Source organism: Tenrec ecaudatus, chromosome X, assembly GCF_050624435.1.
Source record: "Tenrec ecaudatus isolate mTenEca1 chromosome X, mTenEca1.hap1, whole genome shotgun sequence".
NCBI lineage: Eukaryota > Metazoa > Chordata > Mammalia > Afrosoricida > Tenrecidae > Tenrec > Tenrec ecaudatus.
Genome location: NC_134548.1, coordinates 11,613,111 through 11,626,861, shown reverse-complemented (window position 1 = coordinate 11,626,861; position 13,751 = coordinate 11,613,111). Strand labels below are relative to the sequence as shown.

The window sequence follows — 13,751 nt, the reverse complement described above, 5'->3', positions numbered from 1 at the left end:
GAGGTAGCAGAGACTCCCAAGACCATAGCACCAAGACCATTAGGCAGAATCAAGGAGCAGCGCCAAGACAATGAGGCATAGCAGTGAGGTTCCCTGCCTAAAGAAGAAAACGGAGGCCAGGGGACCATATGGGCGAGATGCTAAAGACTAGACAGAGGCACACCTGGTTGCTGGCATGGCTGAGGAAGGGAGCTGCTATGGAAAACAGCACTGGATCCTTAATGTTTCCTGATCCTAACTTGTAGTAACAGAGAAAGGTCCCCAATGAACTGCATAATCGTGAGTACTATCTGTTCGCTGCGGCCATTTAAATGGCTCATCCAACCCAGCAAAGACATAGAGTGCTGTGGGAGAGACACGTGGCACCAGAACAGGGTGAAGATAAATAAAGGATGGGAGCCTGCCTGGCCTCTGTCTCTGGGCAGTCGGCCTTGGACTGGATGGAGTTAGATTCTTCTGCCTTGTGGAGCCAGTGGAGGTCAGATGTGGCCCCCAAGGCATTTGCTCAGATTGGGAAAGTGTTTATTTTTAAAATGCTTCCTCCCCACCACTATTAGGACCCCAATTCTACCTTACAAATCTGGCTAGACCAGAGTACAAACATGGGTACAGATAAGAGCTGGAAACATAGGGAATACAGGACAGATAAACCCCTCAGGACCCATATTGAGAGTAGCAACACCAGGAGGGGAAGGAGAAGGTGGGTGGGGGTAAGGGGGAACCGATCATGATGACCTACTAATAACCCCCTCCCAGGGGGATGGACAACAGAAAAGTGGGTAAAGGGAGACATTGGTCAGTGTAAGACATGAAATAATAATAATTTATAAATTCTCAAGGGTTTCTGAGGGCGGAAGGGTGGGAGAGGGAGGCAAAAAATGAGAAGCTGATACCAAGGGCTCAAGTAGAAAGCAAATGTTTTGAAAATGATGATGGCAACAAATGTACAAATGTGCTCGACACAGTGGATGGATGTGCGGATTGTGCTAAGAGTTGTATGAGCCCCCAATAAAATGACTTAAAAATTAATAATCACTTCGAAGAGAAAATACCATTTTAGAGGTAATGGATATTAGGCTAAAATTAACTTACAATTGACTGGATAGAGAGTAGGGCAGAGAAAAGAGGAAGACCTTCAACAAGATGGATGGACACCGTGGCTCCAACCATGGGCTCTAACCGAACAACCATTGGGAGGATGACGAAGGACCAGGTGGTGATCCGTTTGGTCAGTCTCAGAACTGACTCCACGACACCTCATAACAAGAACAGATTGGCTACTCTAGGATTTTAGTATCTCTATTTTAAAAGAAGTAGAAACAAATGATAAAAATTAAAGCCAGTTACCATGGACTTGATTTCTTCCAGGGCGTCTTCCTAAGGCACCTCTGGGTGGCTTGGAACCACCAAGCTTTTGTTAACAGTCACGTTGGTAACCAGTTGTGACACCCAGGACCACCATTAAATGAAGCTCCAATGGGGCTGCTTCCCGTTGGACTGTGAATAGGGAGCAAGAATTGTAGGTAGAAGAAACTATTGAATACTTTTAGGAGGACAGCATCTGTTTTCAGGCAAGAGTATTTAGAAAATGTGAACCTTGAGCCATATAATACTATGAGCCCCCAAATGTAATCCAAGAGGACTGTAAATAGTTAAACTCAGCTGTATGGAATTATAGTATCAAGAGGCTGGAATATTAATATAACCTCAAAAAGAGGATGTCTAAAGGCGACCTTAAATGGACAAACTTAATTTTAAAACTTAGGGATTCTGATGAACATTTATCGTTCACTTCCATTTTATTGCCATTGTTAGGTGCTGTCAAGTCGGTTCGGGCTCATAGCAACCCTGCGTACAATAGCACGAAACGCTACCTTCGCAATGGTTGTTATGTCTGAGCCCATGGCATCCACTGCTTATGTAGTTACTCATTTAAATCATTTTATTGGGACCTCTTAAAGCTATTACAACAATCCAGAATTCAATTCGATCAAGCAATAATTGAACAATTACTGCAACGACCATGTTCAAAACATTCTCTTTCTTCTTGAACTCTTTGATTTCAGCTCCCCTTTATCCCTTCCCTCCCCCACCCTACCCCCCAGGAACCCTTATTCTTATATTATAAATAGTTATTATTTGTGCCATATTTTACACTGTACACTGTCTCCATTCCCCTACAATTCTGTTATTCGTTCCCCTCCAGTGGGGTTTACAGTCATCTTTGCTATCAGTTCTCCCTTCCCCTCCTTCCCTCCCTCTCTTCCCGTCGTACCCCCAGGGAATTGTTGGTGGCAGCCACGATTTAAGCCAGCTCCTGGAGCCTTCCTCATTTTCTCTGAGCTGGTTCTTTAACAAACATGAGGTCCTTCTCCAGGGACTGGTCTCTCCTGCCAGGAGTCCTGGCAGTTCTCTTAGGGGCCTTTGCTAACCTAATTATTGGCCTATCAACTCCACTAGCCACTCTGCAGGAGAAATGAGGCACTCTTATTCTGTGAAGATAGACAGCCTCCTGGGCCCTGTATAGGGTTGCTATGTGTTGGAATTGACTTGATGACAGTGGGGTTTGGAGGGTTGGCTTCTCCCGATAACGTGTCCAAAGTTATGTGCGACCCAATCTCCCCATTCTCATTTCTCAGGAGCATGAACTTTCCCCAGACAGATTTGTTTCTTCTCCTGGCAGTCTGCGGCCCTTTCCATAATCTTTACCGGCACCATAAATCAAATGCATTGATTCTTCTTCAGTCATCTTCATCCAACGCTCACCTTTCACGTGCTTATAAGGAGACCGCAAAGCCCTTAGTTGGAGTCAGGTGCACCTTAGTCCTCAAAGTAAGATCCCTGCTCGTCAGCCCTTTAAAGAGGTCTTGTGCCATTATCATTTCATATCGTGGCCCTTTCAAAGTGTCCCATTCTTCACCAATAGATATCTCTCCAGTCGGGGAAAATTACTTCCCATGACCAGGGTTAGCTGTCTGCACTGAGTGAGCACAACCTGTAATTTCAGGAAATAGGCCAGGGCTTATTGAGGGTTTCAGATGTGTGTGAATGAGTTAATATTGATGGAAGGCTCGTGGCGTGCAAGCGCTGGGCTACGGTGAGCCTTACAGGGTGTGCTGGGATGTAGGCAGAAGACGGCAGTGGGGGGGTGTTTCTAAGAGAGCCAGAGGTAAGCTGCCTGCTTGCTTTCAGATGGCAGTGTATTTGCAGAGGATAAAAAGTTAATTGCACAGTGTAAAGATGGGATGAACCAAGACATGACTGGAGACCACTCTCCCTTCCCCACCTAGCATTTCCTCTTGCGAGTCTCTTCTCTGCTAACATGCTGGCACCGTGTCTTGCTTTCAAGTACCAATGGAAGTCAGTCCTTTCGTTTCCCCAGCGCCCTTATCCAATGACCACTGAGTGGTGCAGATAGTGGATGCGCATCTGCAGACCAAATGACTGGAGATTCAACTCCACCCAGAGGCACCTCAGAAGAAAGGCCTAGTGATATACTTAAAAAACCAGCAACAACAAGCAGCTATTGAGAAGCCCGTGGAGCTCAGGTCTACTCTGCCAGCTATGGAGTCTTTGTGGGATGGAGTCAAATCCACAGCAATTAGGTTTTGGTCTCATATACATATTCGATTCAGATCTGGACGCCAGAGGCCTGTGTTTCCTATAGAGCCACCTCTTGTCCCTGGGACTCCTTGTCATTCTATCCACAAGCTCCAGATGCCAAATGTTTACTCATCTTTCAAGGACTCTTAAAATCGCACTCTCTCGGACAAGTTTTCAGACAATTCTAAGAGGATGCGCTTTCTCTTTCCTTTATCCCTGCATTCGCTTCCTAGGCCTGCCTTAAAAACGGCCACAGATGAGGTGGCTGCAAACGTATGAAATGATGAAGTCAGGATCGACCCATTGCTTTTGGAGGCTGAATCTTTGCCCCGCCTTTCTCCTCACTGCTAGTGCTTGCCAACCACCCTTGCAGTCCAAGTCCTTGGCTTATAGATGCATCGTGACTCCAACCTGTGCTTCTACCGTCACATCGTATTCTCCCTGTGTGTCCACTCTTTTAATCAGGGGACATGTAATTGGATTTAGGGACTCCCCCCAAACCTAGTATGATATCATCTGGAGATTCTTAACTCTATCTGCTTCTCACTTATTGACATGGTTAAATTCCAGAGTCCAAGTCATTATGTGAAAATCGGCATTAATAGAAAAATGGAGGATGACCAGATTAGATTACAAATTGGAGGATGGTTACATCCTTACAGAAGTGGCAAGGTACATCATTACATAACTGTCAAATTGCAGCCTGGCATAACTGGCAGACTCTCGACCCAGCCAAGGTGACACATGAACTTAACCTTCACACTCAACATTATCTTCTCCTCACACCTTGGCCTTTGTCACTGCCAAATGAACATTGTTAATTCACGAATTAGTCAGATAGTAGATTTTTTTTTACTCTGACTGTTGATGTAAAATATCAGCTAGAGAGACTTGATAAATGAGGAGTTGGTGTCTTTACATCTGCAAAGACCAGTTTCCAAATCTGGTGATAGTCTGAGATTCCAGGTGGACATGGATTTTTAGGGGATAACTCAATACAGTCTCCATAACATTACATTGCCAGTCTCCTCCACATCATACCTTTATGATGGCATTAATCATATTCCGTCTGCCTTGTATTTGCATTACGAATTGCTTCAACTTTCCCTCACAATGCCCAAGGGAACTGTCAGTCTTTTCAGCTGGCTGAATTTAATTGCATAATAAAAAGTGATGATACCTGCTGAGGATGACGGATATATAAAATAAAATGAATGATTAAACATATTGTTTTTCCCCGCCATTATAAAGTGTCTTCTAAAGGGGATGCTTGATGAAGTACAAGGTATTACAACTTGGAACTACTCCGTGAAGGATTTTATTGTTGTTGGGCCATCGGTGGATTCTGACTCATAGTGATCCTCCAAATAAAACACCACACTCACTTCCATTGAGTAGATGCTGACTCACAGCCACCCTATAGGCCAGGGTAGAATTACCCCCATGGATTTCTAAGACTGTAACTCTCTATGGGAGTAGAAAGCTCCATGTGTCTCCCTTGGAGTGACTGGTGGTTTTGAACTGGTGACTTTGTGGTTAGTAGACCAATGTGTAACCACTGTGCCACTGGGGCTCCTGGTTTTAGGTCGAGTCAAATGGAGTGAGAGCGCCTTCTGTAAATGGTAGCCTTCCACAAACCATGTGCTTTAGAAGTTAAAGCTCCAATATCAGAGGGCTTCCAAGAGTTTGTGGGAAAATGGAATTTCAGAACACGAATTTTTCTGTGAACTTTTGAAGCCTCCTTATTAAGTGTGTGGTTGTGTTTGAAGACACATGATTCATATTTTTAAAAGTAAAAATGATCATAAGTAAAGAAAATACAAATCCTTACAACTAGACCCAATAGGCTACATCATGATAAAGGGTGGAAGTTGTCAAGGATTTTGTCCTGTTTGGATCCACAATCAATCAATGCTCATGGAAGTCGCAGTCAAGAGACCAAAGAATACATCACATTGGGTAAGTCTGCTGCACAAGACTGCTTTAAAACGTTGAAAAGCATGAATGTTGCTTTGAGGACGACGGTGCACCTGACTCAAGCAAGGAGCCAGATGCGGCTGTCGGCGCCCGTAAAGACCTATCACCTCGGGCTGCCCTGGTGGCATGGTGGTTAAACACTCGGCTGCTGAAGCAAAAGGTTGAGGGTTTGGACCCACCAGTGGCTCTGAGGGAGCACTATGGCAGTCAGCTTCTGTAAGACTGCAGCCTTGGAAACATGAGGACGCAGTTCTACTAAGTGCTATGAAGTAGAATCAACGTGATCGAAGTGGGTTTGCTTTGGAACATAGGAACATAAAATATGAATAAAAATACATAGCTTGAGTGCACACTCACTTTTGCCCCAGCAGTTTTATTGACACATGATTTATGTGTCATGCAATTGAATAGTTCAGTCATGTAATCATATCAAGGGGAATTGTAGAATCACCACCTGTGTTAGTCCGAGTAGACTAGAGAAACAAATCCAGGGAGACTCGTAGGTGTGTAAGATAGAGTTTTATAGAAAGGATAATTGTCCATTAAGAAAGTATTCCAACCCAGTCCAGTCCAAGCCTATAACTCCAATGTTAGCCCATATGTCTGATACGAGTCTATAACGTACTCTCCAGACTCATGAAACACATACAATGACGCAGAGTGCACGGTGATCACAGGCCAGTGGGTAGAAAGTCTTTGGATCCAGTGGCGTTGTAAGCATCTCAGTGCTGGCAGGAGTCTCTACGTGGCTTCTTAGAGGTCTGGTTGCATCGGGGTAGGTCCATGTGGCTTCCCAGCTCAGGGCACTAGCGTAATTCCATGTGTCTTGTCAGCTGCAACGCCTCGCAGGTAGTGAGCCAAGAAAAATGTCTCCCACATCCAAGGAGGAAAATTCAGGAATTCCCAGAATTCTTAGGGGAAGGCCATTCCCACACAGAGATTTCATTGACTATATCCTGATTGACAGCCTAGACTCCACCCCTACACTCTTTATCCTCAACGTGACACCAGATTATATAATTACTACACCACCGTATCTATCTTGGAGCACCACTGCCCTCCATGGTTACATCATCTTCAAAAGGAGTTGTGCAATTATGATCAGTTCTAGTGGCCCCTCCCCCTTCCCACTCTCATTATCCACTCCCCAAGTCCCCTTTCCCTCCCTACTGCCCACCTTCCACCCCTGCATTCCCATAACACTTTGTACCAGTTATTATTATTATACATTCACTCCTGTGCTTCACCGCTGGGAAACCCCACAGAAATCAATGGAAAACAAGTTGCACGAAGGTGGTAAGAATAAGATCATGATAGTATAAAGACACAAATAGAAACAATGCATGAGAGGGAGAAGAACCCCATCAACATTCAAAACACCAGGGAAGAAATTTCTGTCTGGAACAACGAAGAGATACTTGCACCCAGAACAATTTCAAACTGGCGGAGTACCATGCTTGATTCAGCATAATCAAGATTCCGATTGTCTCTGCCTCATAGTGAGGCTGTTTGGGCCTCTTGCCGTGGCTATAGCGGATCTGTCAGTGACCCAGACTTACTAGATATTCTTTGGTTGGGTTTGGGGGCTCCCACTGTTCTCCACAGCCCTCCATAAATTGGGGGTTCATAATTCTGGCCCTGATACTTTTCTCTTCGCCGTACTTGAATTTTGTAATTGTCATCTTTGGATCACACTCACTTTTTAAAAGGCTAGTTGCATTGTTCTCTGCCATCAAGTTGGTTCCGACCCACAGCGAACCGATGCACGACAGAAGGAAACACTGCCTAGTCCTGTACCATCCTCACAATTGCTCTTCTGCTTGAGTAGGAGCGATAACGTTGTGATCAGAGTAACGTGGAGAATGTTGTTCTGCCAGATTCGTATTACTTCTAATGTGGTCCATGACTGAGCAGAGGTACCACCCAGGATCTCAAGTCCACCTAGTTCTGTCCAATCAGAATCTCCATTTCTGTAACATCCTGAAATGAGTGATGTATGTGACATGGAAATTGATATGTAAACATTGTCCAACATAATTAATGGGATTGCCATTCACCTGAGGCATGGTGAATCGGCAAACATGTTACATACCAAGGGGCTTCCAAAAGTTCGTGGAGATTTGCCGTTATCTTCTAATCTCATTTTTTTCACAAACATTTTGATGTCTCCTGGTAGAGGAACCCTGGTAGCCTATTGGTTAGATGTTGGTCTGCTAACCACAAGTCCAGCCATTCAAAGCCACCAGCCACTCCGTGGGAGAAAGACGAGGCTTTCTATTCCTGTAAATAGTTACTATCTCGGAAGCCCACAGGGGCACTTCCACTCTGCCCTATAGGGTCACTAGGAGGAAGAATTGACTCGATGGCCGGGAGTTGTATTTTTTGTATATATTTAAAGCAATTTTACCAGTTGGATAATATAGATTAAAGTTTCAGCTCTTTAAACCAAAGATATTATAATTCTACGAGAGGAATAGGAGTGAGAAGTGTATTTTACTGAGCTTATGGCTAATCATTTGTTAAAGGGAACGCTTCCATTTGGATAGCTGGTTTGGATGTTAAAACAAGTGAGAATGGAGGCAGGAGGAAGTTGGGGTGAGGTATCCCTACTCCCTCCTGCACTCAGTCTTTTCCAAACTAGGGAAGAAAGACCTGATGAGGCTTTGAAGTCTGGGGAGGATGGTTTTCCAAAGGCTTGAGTAGAAAAGGGTGAATTTTGTAGTTAGGTCCGTCTGGTCCATCCTGGTATCTTGTTTGTTGAGGGCAGTTGCAAATGATGGGCAACAAGACTGGTCTTCCCAACAGGCAAAACACATTGAGGCCCAGGGTAACTCTAAAAAGAGGTGCTGAGAGTCCCCAGCCCATTGATACAGCCTTCGCCTACCCTGAGAAGGATCCAGTTCTAGGCCTCTCAACACGTTCCCCTCCCCCATCCAGAAACCACTCAGTCCTGGAGCGACTAGACCGACGGTCCCCCTTGCTTGGTTCAGGTTCTGGATTGTTAGGGGTAAAGTCATCCTGAGAGACATCTTGGGGCAGGCTTGTCCTTTAAGCTTTATGCTTGTCATGATGATAAGGGCTTTGTTAACTTTTTCACTACAAGTCTGGGCAGGCTCTTTGATTTTTATTCAGGAGAACAGAACCACCCTGTTTTTAAGGGTGTGCCCAGCAGAGCATCCCCCCCCCCCCCCCGCGTATTTACTGGTGGGTGGCCAGCAGTGTTTGCATGCAATGTTGGAGCAGCGCCCTGGGGAGGGAGAGAGGGAGCTTGGCCTGCTGGTTCACATCCAACACTTAACCGGATTCAAACCTCCTGTCTCCCTCACAGAGTGGGCTTTCCTAGTCTACGCTGCAGGTTCAAAACTAAAGCATACCATTATTGAATTAAGGCTCAGGGTACGGGTAGGAGAGCCGCATTAAGCTCAGTACTCTTATATGGGATTAAAAGCCCACCCCCAGTCCTAATATATTTCATAAAGAGCCCTTTATTTGGTCTCAAACAGGACAGAGACAGGCCAAAAGCAAATCATCCAGAGGGGGAGGCCATCAGCAGGAAGCCATAATGGTGTCCAAAGAGTTGGTAGCCACAGCTTGGAAAATGAAGGAACTTCAGCACCCGTTCAAGGTTGGCGGCAGGACCGACCCTGGGGAAAGGACCGTGCTTGAGATCCATACCGGATTGCTTCTGGGTCCTCTGAGCTCAGTGTATGACTTGTGACCAGACGGACCCTAGTACTCAGTTCTCATCAAGTTCATGATCCAGGCAAGACCCAGAAGGCAATGATGTTCCTCCCTGGGCTGGCCTGGGGAGTCGAGGCAAAAGCACTCTGCCTGAGCTACGCATACTGCCCGTCAATAGGCAGAAAGAATTCAATGGACACGGAATCGCGTGGATACTCAAAATAGAGTCAGGGCTCCTACTGGAACCTGGAGCATTCTACAAACCTAGTGCTCTACTCTGGTGACTTAATGGCAGTGAATTGCGAGTTTTTAGTTTAAGGACATGGCTCTGGCCCTGTAGGATAAGCATTGAGCTACTAATCTCAAGGTCCATGGTTCAAACCCATGAGCTGATCTTCAAGAGAAAGACAGTTTTGGAAATGCTGCCCAGCAGAGGTAGGGACCCTTTTTTGTTCTGCCAAGGGCCATTTGGATACTTATAACCTTTGAGGGCTACACTGGTGAAATATTTCATTAGCTGACCCCTAATGCGATGACTGCAACTGCTTGTCTTCGGTGAGGCGAGTGCTCTTAGCTGGTATTGATTTCTCAGGCCTGGAGCTGAAGGTTCCCCACTGCTGCTTAGAGGTTCGCTATTTGGACTTGATGGCAGTGGGTCTGGTTGGTGGGTGTATGTCCCCAGTGGATATTTGACTCTGCCTAGAGACATTTATAGGAGGAGTCCTGGGGGCACAGTGATCAACATGCTAACTGAACCCATTAGCCACACCATGGGAGAAGGGTGTGGCCGTCAGCTTCTGTAAAGATTTGTTGCCAAGTACAACATTCAGATATGACGAAGGGCAAAGTCTCTGAGCTTTACTTTGTGAAACCCCAATTTGTGGAAGGGCTGTGGAAGACCGAGGGAGCCTCAAACCCAGCTGCAGAGTCTCCAGTCCGATTAAGCAGAGCAGGCAGATGCCCTCTAGCCACAGGCAAGGGTCTCGAACAGCCTGACTGTCAAACTTAGATCATTGTCGTCCTGATGATGCTGGACAACACTTGACACTGGGCCAGTTGACCTCCCTCTAGACCCAACCTGAACTTGCGCTAGGTGCAAGGATCTCTTGCTTGTTCCTGGCTTTTAAAATTTTCATGGCGGTCTTTCCTTTCCTGTTCATGGCCGTTTTCTCTTTATAGTGCTATTGTTTTGTCCTCACCACCTCATTTTTTTAATGATTTTATTGGGGGTTCATACAACTCTCATCACAATCCATACATAGATCCATTGTATAAAGCACATTTGTACACTCGTTACCCTCATCCATCATTTTGCCTTCTCTCTTTATTGTTTCTGTTGCGTTTCCCAGTTTGTGAAGCACCGAAGTAGATGCCTAGGGATGAGAACTGATGCAAGGGTTTGCAGGCCATGTAGGAGGGGATGGGGAGAGGGATGGGACCTGGGGGGAGGAAACTGAAGGCGGAAGCGGGAGGGAGCACTAGAATTGAATGTGATCACACAGCTCATTTTAAAGACAGTTTAGTCATGGGGTGGGGGGAGAGGAAATGTTCTGAAATTGTACAATTGTACTGGACATAATTGAATTGTATGATGTGGATTAAGTGCCCATAAAATTGAAAGAAAAAAAAAACAAAACAAGAAGTGTATCACCGCAGGATTTTCTTCCCAGTACCTCTGGATAATCTTGGTCAGAAGCTAAGTGTTTGACTGATCACGCCACCCAGAGACTCCAGTAGCTATTAACTGTAGTAGTGATTTGAATTTCTGTCTTTTCAAAAGCATTGTCCCGTTTTGGTTACTTGCCCTTTTATTATGCAGCTACTGTAGTTTAAAAAAATATTCTAGCTGCTAAGTCCTTATCGGGTATGTGGTTTCCAAACGTCTTTCTGCTGTTCTGTGTTTTCTTGTCACTCGAAATCAAATTGATGACTGTTTCACAACAACAACAAAAGGTTTGTTGTCATTGGATGCCATGCCGTCCGTTCCAGCCCCCAGCTCCCTTATGCATGTCCTCACCTCTCGCGTCATTCTCCTGTGGCTGCTAGGGTGGAGCCCACTGTGGCAGCCCCGGTGTCAGTCACCGAGATGGTGCCTCTGCTCACTAACGCTTCACATTATCAAGCTTCGTACCCTTTCCCAGGAACTGGTTCCTCCTATTGTGTCCAAAGTACGTGAGACAAAGTCTCAGCATCCTTCCTGCTAGGGATTATTCTGGCTGTACTTTTTCCAAAATAGATGTGTTTATTCTTCTGGCTGTCATGGTATATTCAATAGTCTTCACCAACACCATACTTCAAATGCATCAGTTCTTCTTCGATCTTCCTTCTGCCTTGTCCGGCTTCCACATGTATAGGAGGCATTTGAAAATACCATGGCCGAGGTCAGGCGCACCTTAGCCCTCAAAGTGACATCTTTGCTTCTTAATACATTATAAAGGTCTCATGCACCGGATTTGTCTCCTGCAAGCCATCATTGGGTTTCTTGACTGCTGCCTTCATGATTGAGAATCCAGGCAAGATGCAATCCTTGACAGCTTGAATATGTTTTCCATTTATCGCGATGTTGCTTTATTGGTTCAGACGTAAGGATCCAGTTGTTGGGGTGTAATCCATACTGAAGGTTGTCATTTTTGATGTTCCTCAGTAAGTGCCGGAAGTCTTGTTCACTATGGTTGCATTAAGGCATGTGAGGGTCCTAAACCCCATCTGTGGTGCCCACCTCTTCTGCTTACTTAGGTATCCAAGTGAAATATGTGAGTCATGTTGGCATATGTATATTTGTGTCTTAGCTGTCTATGATGTAACTTCTTTTTAAATAGTATCATTTAAAAAAAATAAAAACAGTCTGAAGGGACATGGGAAATAGAATATTCACTGCCATTGAGTCAATGCTGATTCATAGCGACCTTCCTGTGGGTTTCTGAGACTGAAACGGTTTATGGGAGTAGAAAGCCCAGTCTTTCTCACACAGAACTGCTGGGTTTCGAACTGCTAACCATTCAGATCACAACCCAACTCATAAACACTATGCCCCTAGGGCTCCCCGATTACATTACATGACTACCCATATTAAATGTCTGCTAAATCCAATCCACATGTATGCCGAACATTGTCAAGATAGAAAGTTATACATGTTCGAGTTTACAATACATATGGCAGAATTCTGCACACGAATGCTATACAGTTCCGAAAGTCACTTGCTTGCATCCATGGCAGTGGTCCACCTATTCACGCTGCCTTGCTTGTGCAAGTCACTGGAGTCCTCAAGGGCTGCGGTACTAGGACGTGCACAAGCGCATAGCCTGTGTTTGTGTCGTGATGCTGATCACTGCCGGTCTTCCTGGCTGAGGTCCCCAGATCAGCAGCTGTGGGTGTGCAAAGCCGGTTCTCTCACAATAGATGGGAGACCTGACATCTATTACTAGAATCCATGCCTGCCCAGCAACCAACCATGTTGGCTGTGGTTGCCTATTGGACGACTATAGCCAGAATTACACTAGAAGCAGTCTACTCCTAAGAAACCTACAGAGGTACTGAGGCATGATTAACTAAGGGGAGCCCGTGGGAGACAGGTGCCCTTGGGGGTGTTGAGGGGTTAGGGGGCTGCATAGCTTAAGCAGCCTGGTGCAGGGTCTCCTTGTGACCCCGTGTGAACTGTACTTCCAGCTGGCATGTTCTCATGCACTGGAGCTGGTATCCCTTTCATGCTGTGCCCTGCCAGTTCCCTGCCAAGGCGATGCTCGCCTTTCCTGGTGTCCTGCCTGCTTGACACCTCTGGGTTTTTTGGCTGGAGAACTGGTGCCCCTGATGTGTAGATGGGCTAAGTACATGCTTACTTTGCTTACTGTATAATTACTTGGTTCCTGCTCTTCACTTTTAGCGGGCAAGATCGTATCATCTGCATATTGTAATTTGTTAACGAGCCCCCGTCCAGTCCTGATGCTCTCTTCTATAGGATAGCGAGGAGAAGACATTGATTAGTTTGGTATTCTGAGTTTGGAGGCATTTGTGGCTGGTAGTCACCACTGGCTCAGAAGAAAGACAGGGTTTCTACTTCCTCAAAGAGGGAGTCTGGGTAGAACACAGGGGCAGGTATAGCTGTGGTTTGGTCATAACTGATGGGACGCTACTGCCATCTAGTGGCAGGATGGCTAGGATACGGCTAAACATCTTAGAATGTTACACAACAAAGAATGAAACCCAGGTCTCTTGGTCAAGTAGAAGGGCAGTGAAAAAGAGGAAAGCCCTGGACAGGATGGACTGACAACGCAGCTGCAACAATGGGCTCAAACACAACAACGATCGGGAGGCTGGCACAGGACTAGGCAGTGTTTCCTTCTGTTGTACACAGTGTCACTATGAGTCGTTGACACCTAACACAACAACAGCAGAGCAGAGATCACATCAGGAAAAGTAGCTGTTTAGTTGAAATGCTCTCCTAAAGGTGTCTGGGGAGATTCTCAACACACTCTGCCACAATCCCAGAGGCT

At 45.7% G+C, this 13,751-nt stretch overlaps 1 protein-coding gene across 2 annotated transcripts in view; it reads left to right on the top strand.

Moving 5' to 3' along the window:
• Positions 1-13,751, top strand: part of PIR (pirin) — a 92,889-nt gene that overhangs the window by 12,767 nt on the left and 66,371 nt on the right. The gene's annotated exons all lie outside the window — the stretch shown is intronic.